Source organism: Pteronotus mesoamericanus, unplaced genomic scaffold (genome assembly GCF_021234165.1).
Source record: "Pteronotus mesoamericanus isolate MK-2021 breed Mesoamerican mustached bat unplaced genomic scaffold, CSHL_Meso_final scaffold_54, whole genome shotgun sequence".
Taxonomy (NCBI): Eukaryota; Metazoa; Chordata; class Mammalia; order Chiroptera; family Mormoopidae; genus Pteronotus; species Pteronotus mesoamericanus.
The window spans coordinates 78,230,505-78,249,611 of record NW_026555321.1 but is presented as its reverse complement, the minus strand read 5'-3'; the positions used below and the strand labels follow the sequence as shown (position 1 = coordinate 78,249,611).

The 19,107-nt window shown below is 38.0% G+C and overlaps 1 protein-coding gene across 3 annotated transcripts in view; it reads left to right on the top strand.

Moving 5' to 3' along the window:
- Positions 1–595: 595 nt before the first annotated feature.
- The window catches only part of RB1CC1 (RB1 inducible coiled-coil 1), a 97,612-nt gene continuing 79,100 nt past the window's right edge, over positions 596–19,107 (top strand). For all 3 annotated transcript variants that reach the window (XM_054595013.1, XM_054595012.1, XM_054595011.1), the window contains exon 1: positions 596–964. The gene's annotated coding sequence lies outside the window, so the exon portion shown is untranslated. The remainder of the gene's footprint in view (positions 965–19,107) is intronic.

The following is a 19,107-nucleotide window of genomic DNA, read 5'->3' as shown; positions in this document are numbered from 1 at the left end:
AAGCCTTAAATCTCTTTTCTCTTGGATGCTTTGCCTTTCCTGGTCTAAGAAAAGTTGTGCCGCCGCCTATAATGCAATTACCAGACGTCTGTCAGCGCTTCCAGTCCCGGCCGTATTGGTGGGGGTGGCGGCGGCAGTTTGGCCAGCAGGCCCACAGCCCTCCTGGTGCCTCATCCTCTTAACACATCTTGGGCCCAGTCTGCGGGATGCCCCAGGTACAGGAGGCAAGTATTCCCACCCTCAGCTGGCCCCTCTCCTCTCCTCCGCCACAGGCTGAGAGACAAGCTCTTCTATCTGGAGCTAATCCAAAGTTCGACGGGGTCGGCCTACCTCAGGCCAACTCTAGCAACGAAGGCCAAGCTCACCTTGCGGTAGTAAGCAGCTTGACCGCGGACAGCACCGAAACAATCCTCCCCAGCAAAGTTCCCGCGGGTCAGCAGAGGACAACCAAGTCGCAAGCCTGCGGAGAGCAACTGGAGGCGGGGTCGTCCCCCTTCCCGGCAGGCCGTAGACTTCCGGACCTGCGCATCGCCTCCCTGCGCCTCCAGGACCGCCCCTCCCCCCGCCCCCACCCGCCGATTCCCGGCATGCTCTGCGGAGGAAGGGACGGAGTCGACAATAACAAACCCTGCCGCGGCTGTGTCCGCGGCCCTGCCGAGACCTCGGCGCTGCTTCAGGGTCCTCCTTTCGTTTCGGCCCCTCGGCTCTGACCGGCCGCGGCCCTCTGTCCCCCGGCCCCTGACCCAGAGCCGAGGGGCCTGACCGCGTCCCTTCTCCGCCCGGACTCCTCCCTTCCGTCCGGAGTTCGGGGCCGCGGTTGGCATCGGGACACCGGCGATTTTGTCGATTGGCGGTGTCGGATGGAAGGTTGGTAGCCGCCGCCTTGTTCTCGGCGGCGGCGGAAGATGGTGCCGGGGGCTGCCGGCTCTGCTGCTGCCGCTGGCAGGGAAGGAGGTGCTGCCAGGTAGGTGCCGCCGCCGCCCGTGTCCTCTTTCCTCATCTGGCCCCGCGGCTGCGGGGCAAGCCCGGGCATAGTGGGCCTGGGGCACTGGGGTCCCGGCAGTGCTTGAGCACCGCCCGCGCGCAGGTGTGTGAACCCGCGGGCCCAGCGCATCCGGTCCCTGCAGGTGTTGCCGTGCGGTCGGCTCCGTAACACCACAGCCCCCGTGGAGACACACGGCTTCTTATCAAAGCCTCATTGGGCTGCGGGAGTTGTGAGTTGGGCTCACCCGGTCCAGGCCTGCCTGTGGCTTCCTCGGACTGGGCTCCCAGGATGCCTGCCTGTACGCGCCGCCGGCCGACTTGCGGGAGTGGCCGAGTGGTAGAGACGCCTGAACTACCGGGACGCGTCCTCGCTCGTCACCACTGCCGGACTCAGTCCTAATGGTGTCTTTGACTTGAGAAACCGGAGAATGGAATTGGGCCGAGGCCGAACGAAGCGTATGGTGGGAGAAACGGAGAGATGTCTTTGTCCCGACCCTGGAGTGCGAGGATCGGTATAAAGTTACTCCTAGGAATGACTCAGCCTCCGCCCGCCCCACTGATAGATTTAGGATGAAGTGTATATTCAGATTTCATAACTTCCTTGGTTGAAACAGGAGAAATGGCAACTTCTCGAAATATCTTTATAGTTTCTAACACTGCCTGGTGGATGTGCTATGTTTATTGTTTATAGTTTCTTCATCTCATTTTTTCCGTCATGACTCTTTAAAGTGCGGTCATACCACAAAGTAGTGTGGGCCTGAGTGCCAAGAAACACTAATGTGCTTACTGTTGATAACGAGTCACGTTACTACAAGACATTAAGCTACATAGGAATGTTCGCCTTAAGTCTACTATATATAGAACAGTGATTTGGGCCATATGAAAATGTACCTATGTCGTTACCACTTTATTATTGCTAACCAGTTTTTTGTGTGTTTATGGTGCCTGTATGGTTTGTCCGAAGGTTTGGAAGGTTAGCAATTTAGGAGGAGACTTTTTATTTTAACAAGACAAATCAGGGTTTAATTGAGAATCTCAGATTATATTTCGATATTTGATACAAAAAAAGCCCTTCCAGATCTGATACTACTATGAGAAGCAGAAGGGCAATTGAGGAAGGTGGTTGATGTAATTTGAGGGATGGAGGGTTGTTTATAAGCAGACATTGCTAAGGGTGTGAAGATATTTAGCTTTTTAAAAATAATTTTATTTAGTCTCTTTTAAGTCTTTTATGTTAAAGCTAGAATTAGTTATTGGCCTAGTTCTTTTATGCTATTGAATGATAGGGAAGACAGTGAAGTGTACTACTCTTGTCTTTGAAAAATTTTTCTAGCCCTTGCTAACAAACACATTTAAAACGCCCGGCAGATTGACTTTTAGTAAATCAAATTCATAAAGTCCAAAAGAGCAGAGGACACAAGACCTTTGTTCTTGAAAAACCACACTTTTAAACCTGAATTGTTATTATGTAAGCTTGAGAAGAGCTTTTATTTGGCTTCTAATTTTGAGAATCTCATGCATTTAGTGAGGGTGTGAACATCTGCTATATGCTTTACGTAGCAAATGTGTGTAATCTTTGAATGTTTTCAAAAAACAAGAATGGCTAGTAAAATTTTCTCATTTGGGTAATGCTATTCTCTAACCCCAATTAAGCTTTTCTTGTGTACTACGGAAAATACTGGTTCCAAAAACTCAAGTGAAATCTAGCAGTTCCTTTCCCCACACATTCATTCCTAGAATTATTTATGTACCGCAGGCCATTGAACCAGTTACTGTGAGGAATGTAAGAACATGTAAAAGTATTCTCGCCTTATAGAAGAAAGAAAATTGGATTCCTATATAAAAATAATTACAATTGAGCATTATTGGAAATTTGAAGGAAATATACTGAAGGGATTTGGGCTTTTACAGAGTGTACGAGGATATTTCTAGGAGAAGAAAAAGCATGATAGGACATGAATAAATCACTGCACTTCTTTAAAAAAATATTCTGGCTATCAAGAAGTTTTGACAGGGATTTATCATGTACCTATTACATGCCAGACATTGCTCTAGAAATGTGGGACAATGAATAAACCAAGCAAAAATCCCTGTGCTCATTTAAGAAAAGTATGGAGTAGCAGACATAAGCTAGGGAGAAAAAAATAAAGCAGAAAAGGGAGGAGATGAACTATCAGGATTGGAGGGTTGAAACTTTAGATAGGGGCCAGGGAAGGTCTCACAGACTGATAACTTTTGAAGGAAGACCCAAGAGAAGTGAGGTAGCTATATGTGTGGCCGACCATCTGGAGAAAGAAGAATTTTGGCAGAAGGAATAGTAAATACAAAGGCTTTGAAATACTTGGCGTGGACATGGAAAAGTGAAAAGGTTACTGAGGGTGTGCCAAGTTACAAAGGAGAGTATAGTAATAAGACAGTGTGGTGGTAGTTGGGGGCTCTGCAGATACTCAGGTTTTGGGGTCATAGTAGGCAAACTAATGTACTTTAACTCTGCATGGGCAAAGACATAGATTTGTTCCATGAAACCCAGCAAGGCTGGAAAGCAACTTGGAGCTAGGTTCATTATTTTAATGAAATGTTACTTAAGCCCCTGCAACACACAGTTTTAGCTCTGGCAAAATGAACAATAAATAAGAAGAATTTACGTGTAAGCTTTGTATAAAAGATAGTAAATTTTAAAGACAATAAGTTACAAATGTAGACTGCTTTGAGAAGCTGGGATAAATAACATTATAGAAGATTAGTGCTAGGTTGACAATTTTGTCCTTACTGTCATAGATGAAAATATGTAAATTTTAATGATCACATTTCACTGATCCTTTCATTGTGGACCTACCTAATAAATCTAATTTGCCTGGAAACTGGACCTCTGTTGTGCAGGGCCTGGAGAGGATGACTTTTCTTCCATCTTTTAGTAAAGTTGAGGTTCGATTAACTAACTTTTGCAAGTATAGTACTTGAGTGCCTGTAAGCACCCTTTCTTCTCATTGGTTGATTTCTGTTTTCACAGCTTTTTGGAGAGTGCTCTGAGACTTATGCCATGACCCCTTTGCCCCCGTAATTTTGCTCTCTTTTGAATTCTCTTAGTTTATCAGTTTGTAGATATTCCACACATCGTAATTGGTCAGTAATTATTCAGAATATCTGTTGAAATATTAGTTAAATCACTACCACATTGTTAATGTTACCAATTTGCTGTGTGTTTGCACATAGTCTTGGTTTAATAGAAGAAAGCTATTTCATCATTTGCTGTGTAGATAATTTTGGTTTCAGTTTTTTTTTTTTAACTTTTAGTATCTATTATAAAAAGAAACATAGGACAAGAAAATTTTTACTATATAGTTGTATGAGCATTAAAAATTTAAAGAAAGCAATTCACATTTAAAGAAAGTATCACAACTTGATATTGCTATCCCTTAACAATTACAATATGCACAGCTTAGAGTGTCATACCTCAGTTGGTGACAATAATGTAGGAAAAATGACTGTGGCCTCCTTACTTGGTATACTTTGGAGGCAGGAGAGTTATTTTGTAGTAGACTTGACTTAAATACGTTTTAATGGCTTTTTTGAGTCTCTGTTAAGCAGAAGCTATCAAATGATAGGACATATGAAAAAGAATTAATGCAATAATACATATAAAGTGAATTTAGTTTTTATGAATGAGACTAATTCAAAATGACAGAGTCTAATGATATTTGGGACTTTTTTAGACCATTTATTAATATTTCCAAATTTAGATAATGTTTGTCAAGCATTTTACATAATTTTACTTGGATGAGTAAAATTCAGATGAGGCAAAATGGGGGAAATTTTATTTGGTAGGACTTTGTAAAGTGAGAGTATAAATTTTGTGTAGGGGACTAGGTGGAGATACTTTCAGAAGGGTCAACTGCGGGATCAATTTTGAAGTCCTTGAATGTTGGAGTTAAAGTTATAATTGCCACCATTTTTAAAGCTTTTATTATATTCCTTGCATTGTGAACAAAACTGAAATATATCCTTTCTATCTCTTTCATCCACACTGTAAAAGGCTATATTTCACTTTATAGTTGGTGAACTGTTGTGTAAGGGCTATCTGAACTTCAGTGAGAGGGGTGAGATTCAAATACAGGTAAATCTTGCCCCAGAGTCTGCCATTGTATTGTTAATCAGCTTTATGCTAGAGTTGGCAAATTTATATGCTTAAAGGGGCAGACAGATAATGAAATAAGGGAAGTCATCTGGGTACTGAACTGAGGTCAGTAGAGGTAACTGCAAAGAAAACAAACAACAGAGCATGATGGGCCATTGGTTTGTGGCCTCCTATGGGCAACAGCAAGGCTCTAGGGAAGATACCTGAGGAGGAAGCAGCCTGATTGCCATGGCTATAACTGGTACAAGTGTTCAGGAAGAGTTGGAGCCTTAAAGGCAGTAAGGAACATTTTCAGGCTCTAAAATAAGGGATATGTCATTTGAAAATGAGGGGTTGGATTATAAAGAAAAAAATGAATAGTATTTAAACAGAAAAAAGAAGCTTTGAGTAACAAGAGAATGATAGGTTTTGTTGACAAAAGAAGTTAAGGAGTAGTTTTAAAGGAAAAACACTGAATTGAAATGTGGATATGTTGAGTTTGAAGTTAACTGTATTATTTCTAATTGGACACATTTAGCATCAGTTAAGTGCCAGTCCTGAGTTTAGGACAGAGGTCTGGATTAGTTAATAGTAACTGATGTTTCTATTGCACTTTGGTTTGCATAGCTCTTCTATATATGTGTAGATGCTTTTTTACTTCTTCACAATGACCCTATGAGATAGGTAGTTTCCTTCCTTTTTATAATCAAAATAATTTGGATAAGGTCAGTCAAGGTCTCATGGTCAGTAGTAGGGACAGGACTTGAATTACAGGTTTTATAATCCCAAATCTCATGTTCTTTTCACAGTTCTATTCTCTATTTTAGGTGTACATAAAGATAACAATTGGAAAACTAAATATGAATGACTATCTAGAGCAGACAGGTAAAGTAGGGAGGCAGATCTGCTCTGGAACACCAAATTGGGGGTTAGAATGGGGACAGTAGTGGGGGGTGATGGTCTTGTTTTCTTAGTTGCATCAGCTCCTCTAGGGCAGCATGTTCAGGTTTTTTTTTTCTTCTTTGTAATGCATAAAATATAGGGTTATTTTCTTTTTCCAAATGGAAATAAGTATTTCCCCCCAACTGTAAATGTGTTTTTTAAGGAGACTGAGGTGAAAGTTCCACATGCAGAGAGAACCATCTTTAAAAAGATTGCTGTTAAATTGGCCAGGCTTCTTTGATGCTCGTGAATACATATACATCCCTGAACACTAGTTAATAAAAATAAAATCCTCAAATAGAATCACATGATATATTCTGTAACATTTTCTTAATGAGTATATTAGTAAGCAATATGTGTAGACCTAACATTTTTAAATGTCTAAATAATGTCACATATAGGTTCATCATATTTTATTTGACCAACCCCTATTGATAGTCAGTTTTCTAATTTTTCATTGTTAAAATCAATAGTGTAATGAAAATCATTGGATGTATATCTCTGTACCCATGTCTAGTTATCACTTGCTTCTAATACATCTCCATAGGCAGAATCGCTAGTTTGCATATTTTAAATTTTGGTACATACTGCTAGATTAACTCTCCTTAAAAGTTGTACCAGTATACATTCTTGTTAAAACTGTGCCAGTGTGCTGTTTTCTTGTCAGAACTTTGCAATCTGAGGGGCAAAAAATGATATTTCAGATGGACTTTATTTTTCTGCATGCTATGGATAGCCATTTGTCATAATACTATTGCTTGAGCAATTTATCTTTTCCCCCAATTTGAAATTTTATTATTGTGTATCTGTGTGTGCATATAAAGATATGTCTTCATTTGTTCTGTTCCATGTATCTCTGTGAATGGGCCAGAACCCCAGTTTTAATTACTGCTATAGTATGTTTAACATATTTTGGTAAATATTCCTTCCTATAGTAAAGGTGGACTAAAATTCAGATTTGTTTTTGTTTTTTTACTTCTAAGTATTTTTTTGTTTTATTTCAGGATGACCAAATATGTGCTTAGTTACAAATACTGCTTTTTGCTTAATGTTTTTTACAATTTCATACAAGAGGAGAGAATTCAGCTATGTTGGGCCATCATATTTTGATAGCAAGTAATAGAAATATGTAAATAAACTATACATTCTTATAAATAGATACAATATTCCTGTGGATTCTCATGGAACCCTTTTTTTTTTTGCTTTTCTAATTTTAGTTTTGGTTCTTGTTCTAGTCCTTTTCATGGCCTTGGCCTCTTTTATTGATTTTTCCAGTGGTTAGGTAGTATGTTAGGTACTGTGGTAGTTTGAAGAGAGGTATAAGGCATGGCCAAGTTTTTTTAGCCATTCACAGTACAGTTTAGGGAGTGTAAGACATTTGGCACATGGGGAAAACAGTAGTAAGCCATTGATATATGTTCTGATTGCAAACACTGTGATTTGATTATTTGAAATTTGAAGTGTGGGCCTTAGTAGGGAAGATCTTTGACAGCCGATAGATTGGTGAAGATTTTAGGGATCAAAATGGTTGTGAATTCTTGGTTACAAAGTGAAGGTAATGAAATGACAAGAGTAAAGGCATCGAAAAACCAAGGCTAATTTGCCTCTTGGGAGATCAGTTTAATGGCACAGAGCTTCATGTAGTCAGGCATAGAAGGGCAAAACTGGAGTGGTAGTCCAAGGAATTTAGACAACTGAGTGGATGTTATGAGGCATTTATAGTCTGGGGAGAAATAAAATGAAACAAAAATAGTACCTATGATTTTTTTAGTTGGTGGTGTCTTCCAAGATCAATTTGAGATGAAGTTTGCAGTTAGGAGAATCTCAGGGTATTGTCAGAGTTCAGGTATGCAGTAGTAAGCACTGAATTAGGCAACATAATGGGAATTAAATGGAAGAGAGGGGAACATAGTGACTATTAGAACTGGGGCCAGGAACTACTTACTCGCATGACATATTGGGTTGGCCAGAAACTTCATTTAGTTTTTTCCATAAAATAGAAGACACATTTTTCATTTTCACCAATAACTTTATTGATTTGGATATTTGAGTATGTTGGCTGTCTCTCACATGGTATAATGTTGATTGTTCTTAATTAATGTCTCAATTTGATCGCTATTAACTGGTCTACCTGACCATGGCGCATCATCCAGCGAGAAACCTCCTGCACAAAACTTCGCAAACCACTTTGACACGTTCAGTCTGTCACAGCATCTTCTCCATACACTGCACAAATCTTTTCTTTGTGTTTCGGTTGCATTTTTACCTTTCTTAAAATAATAAAGTGTACTATCCCAGAAATACTGTGTATTTTCTTCCATCTTCACTATTAAAATGGCTACACAAAAATTCACCAGTTTTGATGTGTGTTTTTTTTAAATGCATGTTGATGTGACAGCTGTCACGCTACAGTCTAACAAAATTGTTTAGAATGAAATTAAAGACAACTAAACACTGCTAGAGCCATCTTATGGAAAAAACCAAACAAACTTCTTGGTCAAACCAGTATTTAACCAAGTTGGTTACCATTGGTAAAACCAAAGAGGTCAGTAGGAGGCATGTACAGTTTGAACAGGAAGATATGTTTAAGGTGGAGATGATGATGATGATGTGGTGGTGGTGATGGTGGTAGTGGTGGTGATTTCAATTAAAGAGCATTTGAATACATTAGCTAATAAACTACAATTCCTTGTATGTGATCTTTCTGGGTTACTCTTTGAACTCTGCTTTGTCATTATTTATTGCTAGTGGTATCCTAAGAGTACTTTTGCTTACGAGAGACTGTTCACTCGATAGATACTCTTTAGTACTTTGTGTTAAGTCACAGAGTTACTTCCTGTCACTAGGTAACATTTTGGAGTATTTACTGTGAAGGTATGCATTGTGCTAAGTTAGCCCTTTTGCACGGATGATTTTACTTGTTTTCCACAGAAGTCATAGAAAGCAGGTAGTAGCATTACCATTTTACTGATTCAGAAATGGAAATTTAGACATACATGTCTAGGAATTTTTTTTTTTTTTTACACTTCATAATAAAGCCACGAAGCTCATGGATTGGCTAGAAAAGATGTAATTCAATAAAATTTTATAACTTTGACTTAGGTTACCCAGATAGAGCATTTAATTCATTTTAGAAATCATTTTATTAATTTATTTTTAGAGAGGTGGAGGGGAGGAGGGGAGGAAGGGAGAGAAAGAGAGAGAAACACTGATGTTGAGAGAGAAACACTGATCGGTTGCATCTCATACATACCCCAACTGGGGACCAAACTCTCAGCCCAAGCATATGTCCCGATCTGGAATTGAACTGGCAACCTTTCACTGTATGGGACAGTGCCCAACTGACTGAGCCCCCACCAGTTGGGGAAACATTTTATTTATTTTATAAAACAGCCCTGGCTGGTGTGGCTTGCGTGCCAGCCTGTGAACCAAAGAGCCGCTAGTTTGATTCCCAGTCAGGGCACATGACTGGGTTGCAGGCTAGGTCCTCAGTTGGGGGCGCACAAGAGGCAGTCACACATTGATGTTTCTTTCTCACTCTCCCTCCCTTAAGTTTTCACTAAAAATAAATAAATAAAATCTTTTTGTAAAAAACATATTTTTCAGTTAGAATCTCACCAGAGCTTACACAAAAATTCATATTTTCATTTTCTCGTGTCTCTGAAATATGAAAAAAATTAAAGATAGAAATAAAATCTTCCCCATACCAAACAAATGTATTTCTGTTAAGCTGTGACATGACTACCTAAAAATTAGTAATCCAGGGTTGAAATAACAACTCAAGAAAGAAGTAGGTTTAAAGAAAAAAAGCCTCCAGTTGTGTAGCAGCTAAGGCATAGCTGAAGATCTATGTGGTATTCCATTTGGTCTGGGACAGAGTGCGTGCATACTTAAGGAGAAAGAGCAGTGGAACTCCATTCCCATTTACACCTGGCTTTTTGTTATTTACATTTTGTTACCCATATTAGATTGTATAGTCTTTGAAGACAGAGACTCAGTTTTGTCTGTTTCCATAAATAGATGGCGTGAGACCCTTATACGTAAAATTTACCTCCTTGAACCTTGAGTACACAGGCACTTTGGGTGTCATCTAGGTCAACTTTCCTGTCAATGCAGTGACAATTCAGGGGAACTTTTAACTCAAAAGTAAATTTCATTGATCATATCTATGATTATCTTTGCTGAAAAATTAAAACTGAGTGTAGTTTAGGTATAAGAAAGCCTTAAATAATTTTTTATATTTAATATTAATTGTGTTGGTGCAAAATGGAAATTTGATTTGTATGTTTCTGTACATATATGCATACTTAAGAGGGCATTGTGATTTTCATTGTATTTGTAATTGTTACTGTTTACTTTATTTAGTAAAGCCTAATATTTATGCCTTGTCATGGATACACGGTGGTCACAAAGTCCCTATGTGTTAGGCATTATTTGTGTATTCTGCTCATGTTCCTGTGTTGGTTGCAAATATTGTTTGCTGAGAGCTGATGTGATAACACTTTGTTCAGATTTACTTAACAACATGTTGAGCATTCTCTGAGAAATTATGGCAAAGAAAATTTCTTAGCTTTGTTTTAACCACAGTGAAAGACTATTTTCAGAAAGTGTTTCAATAACTTATACCCATCAACATGAGAAAAAATGATTAATAGTGTGGGGGAAATTAAATTTTTGCCCAACATGAATGGCAGGGGAGTGGAATGTGTAATTTCCAGTATGCATGGTGTCCTTATAGACACGCTGCTAATAGTTAGGTGTCAGAGTAGAAATGGTTCTTTATGGCCATCTTTTCCAGAATAGACTTGCTTTTGTGAAGTAGCTAATAACATTTCTCAAAAGAAAACAAACAACAAAACAAATAGGTTATTGATTGAAGTTTCTAGGCCTGTCATTTTTCATTTGTTGCAGGGATGAGGAACCTCTTGAATTGTTCTGTAAGTTTTGGTTTTAGATTTTTATATTTACTTATGGAATTAAAAAATAAGCAATAGAATAATGAGCTATATGTAACCATCATTTGTGTTAATAGTTACCATCTCATGACATGTCTTGTTTCACTTATACATACTCCCCCCTTCCCCTCCTCACTGCTTTAGTCCTGTATTTTGAATAACAGATATGCCCACCATAGCTCTGAAAGGAATATATCTCTACTTTTTTGTTTTTTTAATTTTATGATTACAGTTGATACTCAGTATTTCATGTTAGTTTCAGGTCTGCAGCATACTAATTAGACATTTATATAATTTACTAAGTGATTCCCCCCAATAAGTTAGCACCCACATGGCACCATACATCATTTTTACAGTTTTATTTACTATATTCCCTGTGCTGTACTTTACATACTGGTGGCTGTTTTGTAACTACCAGTCTGTACTTAATCCGTGTACCTTTTTCACTGAGCCCTACGATCTCTCTTCCGTCTGGCAACCATAAGTTTGTTCTCTGTATCTGTGAGTCTGAGATTCCACACATAAGTGAAATCATGTTGTATTTATCTTTCTCTCTCTGACTTATTTCATTTACCATAGTGCCCCCTAAATTTATCCACGTTGTTGCAAATGGTAAGATCTCATTGTTTTTATGGTCAAATAATAATTCCATTATATATATGAACCATATCTTCTTTATCTACATGTCTATTGACGGACCTTCTATTTTTTTAGATGAGAAAATTGAATCTTAGAGAGTATATGTTACTTTTCTGAAGTCTTTCAGCTTATAAATGGCAAAATAGGAATTTAAAGGTCTTTTAAGCTCTTCCTTTATAAAAAGCAATTATTTTTCCTTCACTTTAGGTCAGCTTATAACCAGCAAGGTGGTATAGTTTGGCAGCCGCTAATTGTTCCACTAGATTTTTTTTACTGTTTTGGTGGTATTTTTTTCCGTGCGTTCTTTTTACATATTTGTGATCATATTGTGTGTACTCTTTTATTAATGTGGTAAACCTTATTGAAAATTATTCCATATCCTGTCTTGCCATATGAATGAATGAATGACTAGCCAAGTAATTGAAGAAGTAGTGAAGGATCTTGTTATGTACTTTAACTATATGTAAATTATTTCCTTAAGACGAAGCATGTTTATAAAATTTTTGCTTACCTACCCGATGCACACCAGTTGCTTTCTAGGAAGTATAGTAGATTCCCACCTATGTTATATGAATATTGAATGTGATTATTTAAATCATGGTAAAATTTTTTATACTGTCTTATGAAAATTTGCAAACATACAAAAGTAATAGTGAACCTAGTCTATCCGTCCTATGTGTTTAATAGTTACCAGTATTTTACTGGTCTTGCCTATCCTTCTGCCCAACTAAGCCTTCCTCCCTTCCTTTCTTCCTCTGTTTGTTTTTGCTGTACCATTTTAAAATACCTCAAATATGATTTTACACAATAATTTTCAGAATTCATTATTTCACAGTTAAAATGCCATTGTTATCTAAAAAAAAGGAATAGTAATTCCTCATTAAATCTAATACCCAGTTCATATTTAGATTTCCTCGTATATTTCAGAAATATCTTTTTACAGTAGTTGGTTTGATTCAGAAGTCAAACAGATCCACAGATTACAGTTGGTTATTATGCCTCTTACCTCTCCTTTATTTTTTTTATTTTTTATGTATATTTATTGGTTTTAGAGAGAGAGGGAAAGAGCAACATAAATACGAGAGAGAAACAGATTGTTTGCCTTCCATACATGCCCCAACTGGGGATTGAACCTGCAGCCTAGGTATGCACTCTGACTAGGAAGCAAACCCCCAAACTTTTGGCGTACAGGATAATGCTCCAGCCACCTGAGCCACACCAGCAAGGGCTCACCAGAGTTTTAAAAATATTATTAAATATCAAGCATATCAAAAATGTATGAATGACCATCACTCAGCTTTAATAAACCCAAACCTTTCTCACTTTTGATATATTTTAATGAACATATTACAGATACAGTGGAAGGTTTCCCTGTGTATACCTCAACCCCATTTTCCTCTTACTACTTCCAAAGTAAAACAAGCCAGATTTGGGTGTTTATCATTCTCATACATGTTTTTACACTTTAATTAGTGTGTGTGTACATATCAGTCTTTGTTTTCATGTTCTAAAACAACTAAATCTTGTCACATAGCACATATCACTTGGCCATTTTAACTCATCATTATTTTTGAAATGTAGTCAAGATAATAACACATCTTTTGTATTCATTTTAACAACCAAATACTACAAGTATACAATGTATTCATTTTCTAATGGACACAGGTTCTTGGTTTTTACAGTTAAAAACAATACTGACATGAACTTTCTGTACATGTCTTTATGAGTACACATGCCAAGCATTCCTGTAGAATGTAATACCCATAGATTGGGTTAGTGTATAAGCATTTTCAAGTAAACTGGTTGTTGTCAAACCACTCTCCAGAGTATGACCTAAATTTCACTGCCACCAGTGCAGATGAGAGCTCCTTGCTCCGGACCCATCAGCATGTAGAAGTGCCAGGTTTTAATTGTTGCCTATCTGATGGCAGTGAAATGGTTATCTCAATGTTGTTTTATTTTGTAACTCTTTAATTAGTAGTGAGATTAAGCATCTTTTCATGTGAACTGCTTGGGAGTCCTCATCTGTGAGGTGCCCATTCATAGTCTTTGATTATTTCCTTGATTTATATGGAATCCTTTGTCACACACAAATGTCACATGGCATACAAATTTATCACTTTCCTTTTTGTGTTTATGTCTACTCCAGTGTAAAATCTTTGCTCTTCTATAGTTTTAAAGTTCTCCTTTTGGTCTTTAATCCATTTTTCTTAACATAAGGAGTCAGGATAAACTGACAGCACAATTTGTGCTTGTATGTCACTAATATCAGTTAATTACAGGTTATAGTCACCTTTCAAAAATGATGTATTTTTAAAATTTGTATTTATTGATTTTAGAAACAGGAAGGAAAAGAGAAACATGGATTTGTTGCGGCACTTATATTTATGCATTCATTGGTTGATTCTTGTATGTGCCTGACCAGGGATCAAACCCACAACCTTGACACATTGGGACAACACTCTAATTAACTTAGCTGCCCAGACAGGGCCTCAAAGTGATATTTTTACCAGAAGTTTCATTTTAATCTTGTATAGATATTGTAAGTATCAGCTATATTATGAGATAATTTTCCTTCATTATCTTTGAATCTTAGACTGTTAGCATCATCTACTCTAAAACTGATTTGATACTTTTAATGGAGGAATCTTAACCTAAAGAATAGGTGTCATATTCTAACAGAATTTATGAGAGCTGCAGACCATTCGTATGCTTCTAGTATAAGTAGGAGTATTAAGTTTCATTCCAAAACACAGTGAGGTATACCAGACTTCTAATATTTGAATGTGTACTCTATACACTTTGCATGTTAAATACACCTTCATGGATGTAAGTACAGTATATAGGGCAAAAAGTACTTTTACTTAGCCAAAACAACTGAGAATATTTCAACATTAGATATAAAGCAGAAATAATGACTTTTTAACCATACTTGACTATATGTGCAATTTAAACTAATGATAAGTATCCATGCAGTAAGGCTGTAAAAATGTTTGTAATAAAAGATTTCCTATTAAATATCAGAAGGCTTTTATATGTGTAATCCTCACGTACATAGGGTTTTTTCACAGTCATTCTTTATTGTCTCTTAAAGGATTAGACGTCATAATGAGACATTAAGAGTTTTAAGTAGACTCACTGGGACCCTGATAGTTTAATGTACCTATATATACATTTTACATCAGAGTCAAAATTTACATCCCAGTTATTCCATGTAAATATCTTGCTGAAATCCCATTCAAATGATTCCTGTTTTCCAGGGATTAAAAAAATAATAAAATCAATGGAGATTTTGATTCATTTCACATATTTTTTGACCATTTATTCTACGCCAGGTGTTAAGGATGAGGAAGTTATCTTGCTTTCATGGAGTTTACAGTCCAGCAAAGGATCTAAGGATGATAAATGAAAATATCTTACTCTTTCCTTTGTTTGCAGTCTCTTAATACTTTTGCAAGTTGATTCTATAAACCATTCTGGTGAGGAAAGTCAGCTTCCATCTTTAATTTGAAGAATCATCCTCACCTTCACACATAAAAGAAGAATGCAGTGAATATCTATTGTATATCCAGGAATCACAGCACTAAAGAGTTTCAAGGCTGGGAAAGAAGTTTCTAAAAAGAAACAGATCTAGTTCTGGTCTCCTGAAATTTCATTTCTCTGGTATCAGATGAGCCCAGCGTCTGTTGTATCTAGGAACAAAGTTGAACTACAGGATCCATCAACTACCTCGCCTCATCTTTGTGATCCCATCAACCTGTAACTGGTTCCTACTGCGAATGGCCAAATCCAAGCCCACTTGATTTTTAGGGGGTCTGAAGCAGATGTTGTAGAGGCTTTCACAGTGCTACTTCTTGGCTGGCACAGACAGTGCTGAAGACCCAGGTCTTCCTTCATTGGATTCCATCTTTAACCACACTATCACTGACTGGGGAGAGAGCTCCCATTTCTTCTTTAATAGATAGAATTATTCCTCCCTTTTATTTATGAAGCCATTTGTTAAAGGAACTAGGTGATTCTGTAGAATGCTTATTTCTGAATTTAACTGATTGTTTCCTTATGTTGTTTATGTTTTTTGTCTATAGCCCATTTTACTTATAAATTGGTGACGTTAGGTAGATGTAGATTTAGGTTCAATTTTTTTGTGAGGGGGGTGGGCAAGAATAGCCTGTAGATGGACTGCACTTTTAGTTGAAACACAGATACTTTTGCCAATAGCAGAGTGACAAATTATCAATGTATTCATGTTTCTTAGCCTTATATGTCTGTCAAATTTCTTCTAATTACTTACCACCTATTGATATCTAGGTCCGGTGTTTCATTGCACAGTGGTTATTTGTGTTTTGTCTGTAGTATTAGCTGGACTTTTTCTATAAAAAAGGACATTCCTTCATCAAATAATGGTTATCCTGAAGTACAGTTCATGTAGGAAAGAAAGGATAAGTGCTTACTTGTTTTTGTTTTTAGTTTTTACAATAGATTGCTGCTCTAACTCACCCTAGAGGGTTCCCCCACTTTTTGTATCATTATGAACATATTAATTTTACAGATTTTCTACTATTTAATTATTTGTAATCATTCTTTTAATGCTCAAACTGTCCCATGTTAGTCAGTGGAAGCCCCTTAAAATTGATTTCTTTGCCCTTTTGACATGGTCTCATTAATCCTTGATATCTTTTTTTGCTTTATGGCACATTAAGATGTTCAAGGCTTTTGTGATTAGTACATTTTTCTACTTCAGACTTTTGGAATCAGCCACTTCTCTAAAGGTTCCTTTTAGAAACTACATGAGTGTGCCCTGATTTTAGTTAGCTTTGGAGTTAGTGGAACAGTCCCCACAAGACTGCTCTCTCACTTTGAATACCAGCCACCAGTTTGGTGGTACCCAGGGTTACCCTCACTTCAGATTTTCTGAGTACAAATTTTGAGGTCTCACAACCACCTTCATGTTCAAAAATTCACTAGAACAGCTCACAAAACTTAGAAAAGTGCTGTACTTAAAATTACAACTGTATTATAGTGAAAGGATATAAATAAAAATTAAAAGCAGTCAAAGGGGAAGATACGCATAGAGTGGCGTTTAGAAAGATTCCAAATGCTTAACTTCTGGTCATTTTCTCTCAGAATCCCAGGCAGTATTACTTCCTATTGGCCAGTATGTGTGACAATACATTGAGTATTCCTATCTAAGGGAGCTTACCTGAGTCTTAATGTCCAGAGATTTTATTGGGGCTCCATCCCTGTAGCTCACCTTTATAGTCTCTAGCTGTTCTTGGAGGTCGACTTAATGTCTTTAGTCTTCTTTTCCTCTAGAGATCAGAACTGATATGTCTTGTCCCACGCTCCCACTATAAATCACAATGCTATAGCCCATAGACAGACACTCGGATCAGGCAGGACATTCCAGATGCCTAAAGTTCTCCTCCCATATCCAAGGGCAAAGGCCACATGTCTTTTTGGGTAAGGTTAATTCTTCATTGACAGGTTACTATAGACACTTGCTGTTCTAGGGTTGTCAGTGTTTCTTTTCCAGTGGGCTCTGGAATATGTATTTTATGGAAAGAGAAAAATTCCTTGTTCATACTGATATTTCTAAAATATATCTACATATATTAAACTTTTTAAAAAAGATTTTATTTACTTTTTGGGTGGGGGAAGGAGGGAAAGACATAAATGTGCATGAGGTACATCAATCAGTTTCCTCTCACACGCCCCAACTAAGGAACTGGCTCACAATCCAGGCATATGTCCTGACTAGGAATTGAACCCATGACCTATTCGTTCTCAGGCCCACTGAGCCATACCAGTCAGAGCTAAAATATATTTTTAAAAATGTATGTGTTTTATCTTTTTTTCTATTAGGTTGAAAATATTGGAATCTTAGGTTAAAATCTTTCTTGATAATAGGTGAAAAATAATGTCTTTTTTAGATTTGTTTTCCTTGATTCCTGAAAGGTTTCACATTTGTTAACCATTTGAATTACTTACTCATCCACTTAGCCTGTTGTGAATCTTTGTGGGGGTTTTTTTGTTTGTTTGTTTTTTGCCTATTCATAAGAACTCATTTTTTTCAGAAAGGCCAGTAGCCCTTCCTTAATCACTGCTGTAGCACTGTCCCCACTACTAGTTTAGGAAAGTAAAGTCACATCTTTTGATGTTAAAATTAAATGATGGGGCAGGTAATAGAAAGATTCATTAATTTTTGATTTTCTACTTTTTCCTTTTCTCCATAAGTCAGAGAACAGTTGAGTTCTGTGATTCTTCCAGAGTCCTATTTGTTAGAAAGAATGTTGGGAAATTGTCTCCTGGAGGGCTTCCTGCCTGCTGTTGTTGCTGTTCTTTCTTTATAATGTAGTATTCCTGTGGCAAAGAACCTGTGTTCACCAAGGGGCTTCAGTTCTTGGTTACTAGATGCCTGGTGGTAACTGAGGTATGTGCAGTTCTCACTAGATTGGCAGTGGTTGCTCAATCTTTAGGGCAGAAACTGGCAAACATTCTCTGTGGAGAACCAGATAGCTAAGTATTTAGGCACGGTTGGTTAAAGGCAAGGTTGTGTAGGTACTTTGAAAACTTCTGCCTTGCATTATCCCATTTATCTGGAATAGGCCATCCAGAGTGGTGGGCATGCTTTGTGCTCTAGAACCAGAGGAAACACCTGAAGGGTATGGGCCTGGCAGGCTGGGGGTGGAGGCCAACACAGTAAGTTTTACTTTCTGCTTAGTGACTCCCAGATTCTGAGTTGCCCTTCTCTTCTTCCTAAATGTCTGGTGGGAGACCAGGTGACCTGCTGGATCTCTCACTCCAGGCCTGAGATCCTATTCCTTGCTGCCAACAGTAGCAGCAGAGTCCCTGACATGTAGGTACACCTCATTGTGTATTCTGAGTAGAGAAAAGCAATGCTGGGAGTGAGGTGGGCCTCTGTGATACCAATACTTGTCCCTTGGAATAGTCCCCACATAGCCATCAGGTCTCAGAGTTTAGGAGGCTTTTATCAGTAGTTCACACTCAGCCACATTCTTGTTAGCTACAGTAGGTAATACTTCTTTACCTATGAAGTTTTCAGAGAACCCTGCAGTGCGAAGGTGACTCAGGGTATGGAAGAATTTCCAGCCTTTCTTTTTTTTTTTTTTTTTAGGATTTTGTTTATTTATTTTTAGAGAAAGGGGAAGGGAGGGAGAAGGAGAGGGAGAGAGACATCAGTGTGTGGTTGCCTCTTGCCGTCATACAGGGACCTGGCCCGTAACCCAGGCTTGTGCCCCTGACTGGGAATTGAAACAGTGATCTTTTGGTTCACAGGCTGGTGCTCAATCCACTGATCCACACCAGCCAGGGCAAATTTCCAACCTTTATAAAATGCCAGGAATGATCTTATTTATGGATGCAAGGAATCTTGTTCTCCCTGACCTCAGTTTATGCTAGTTTTTGAATGGTGACTTCCCTTTCATTTGAAAAACTTGCTATGGAAGGTCTAAG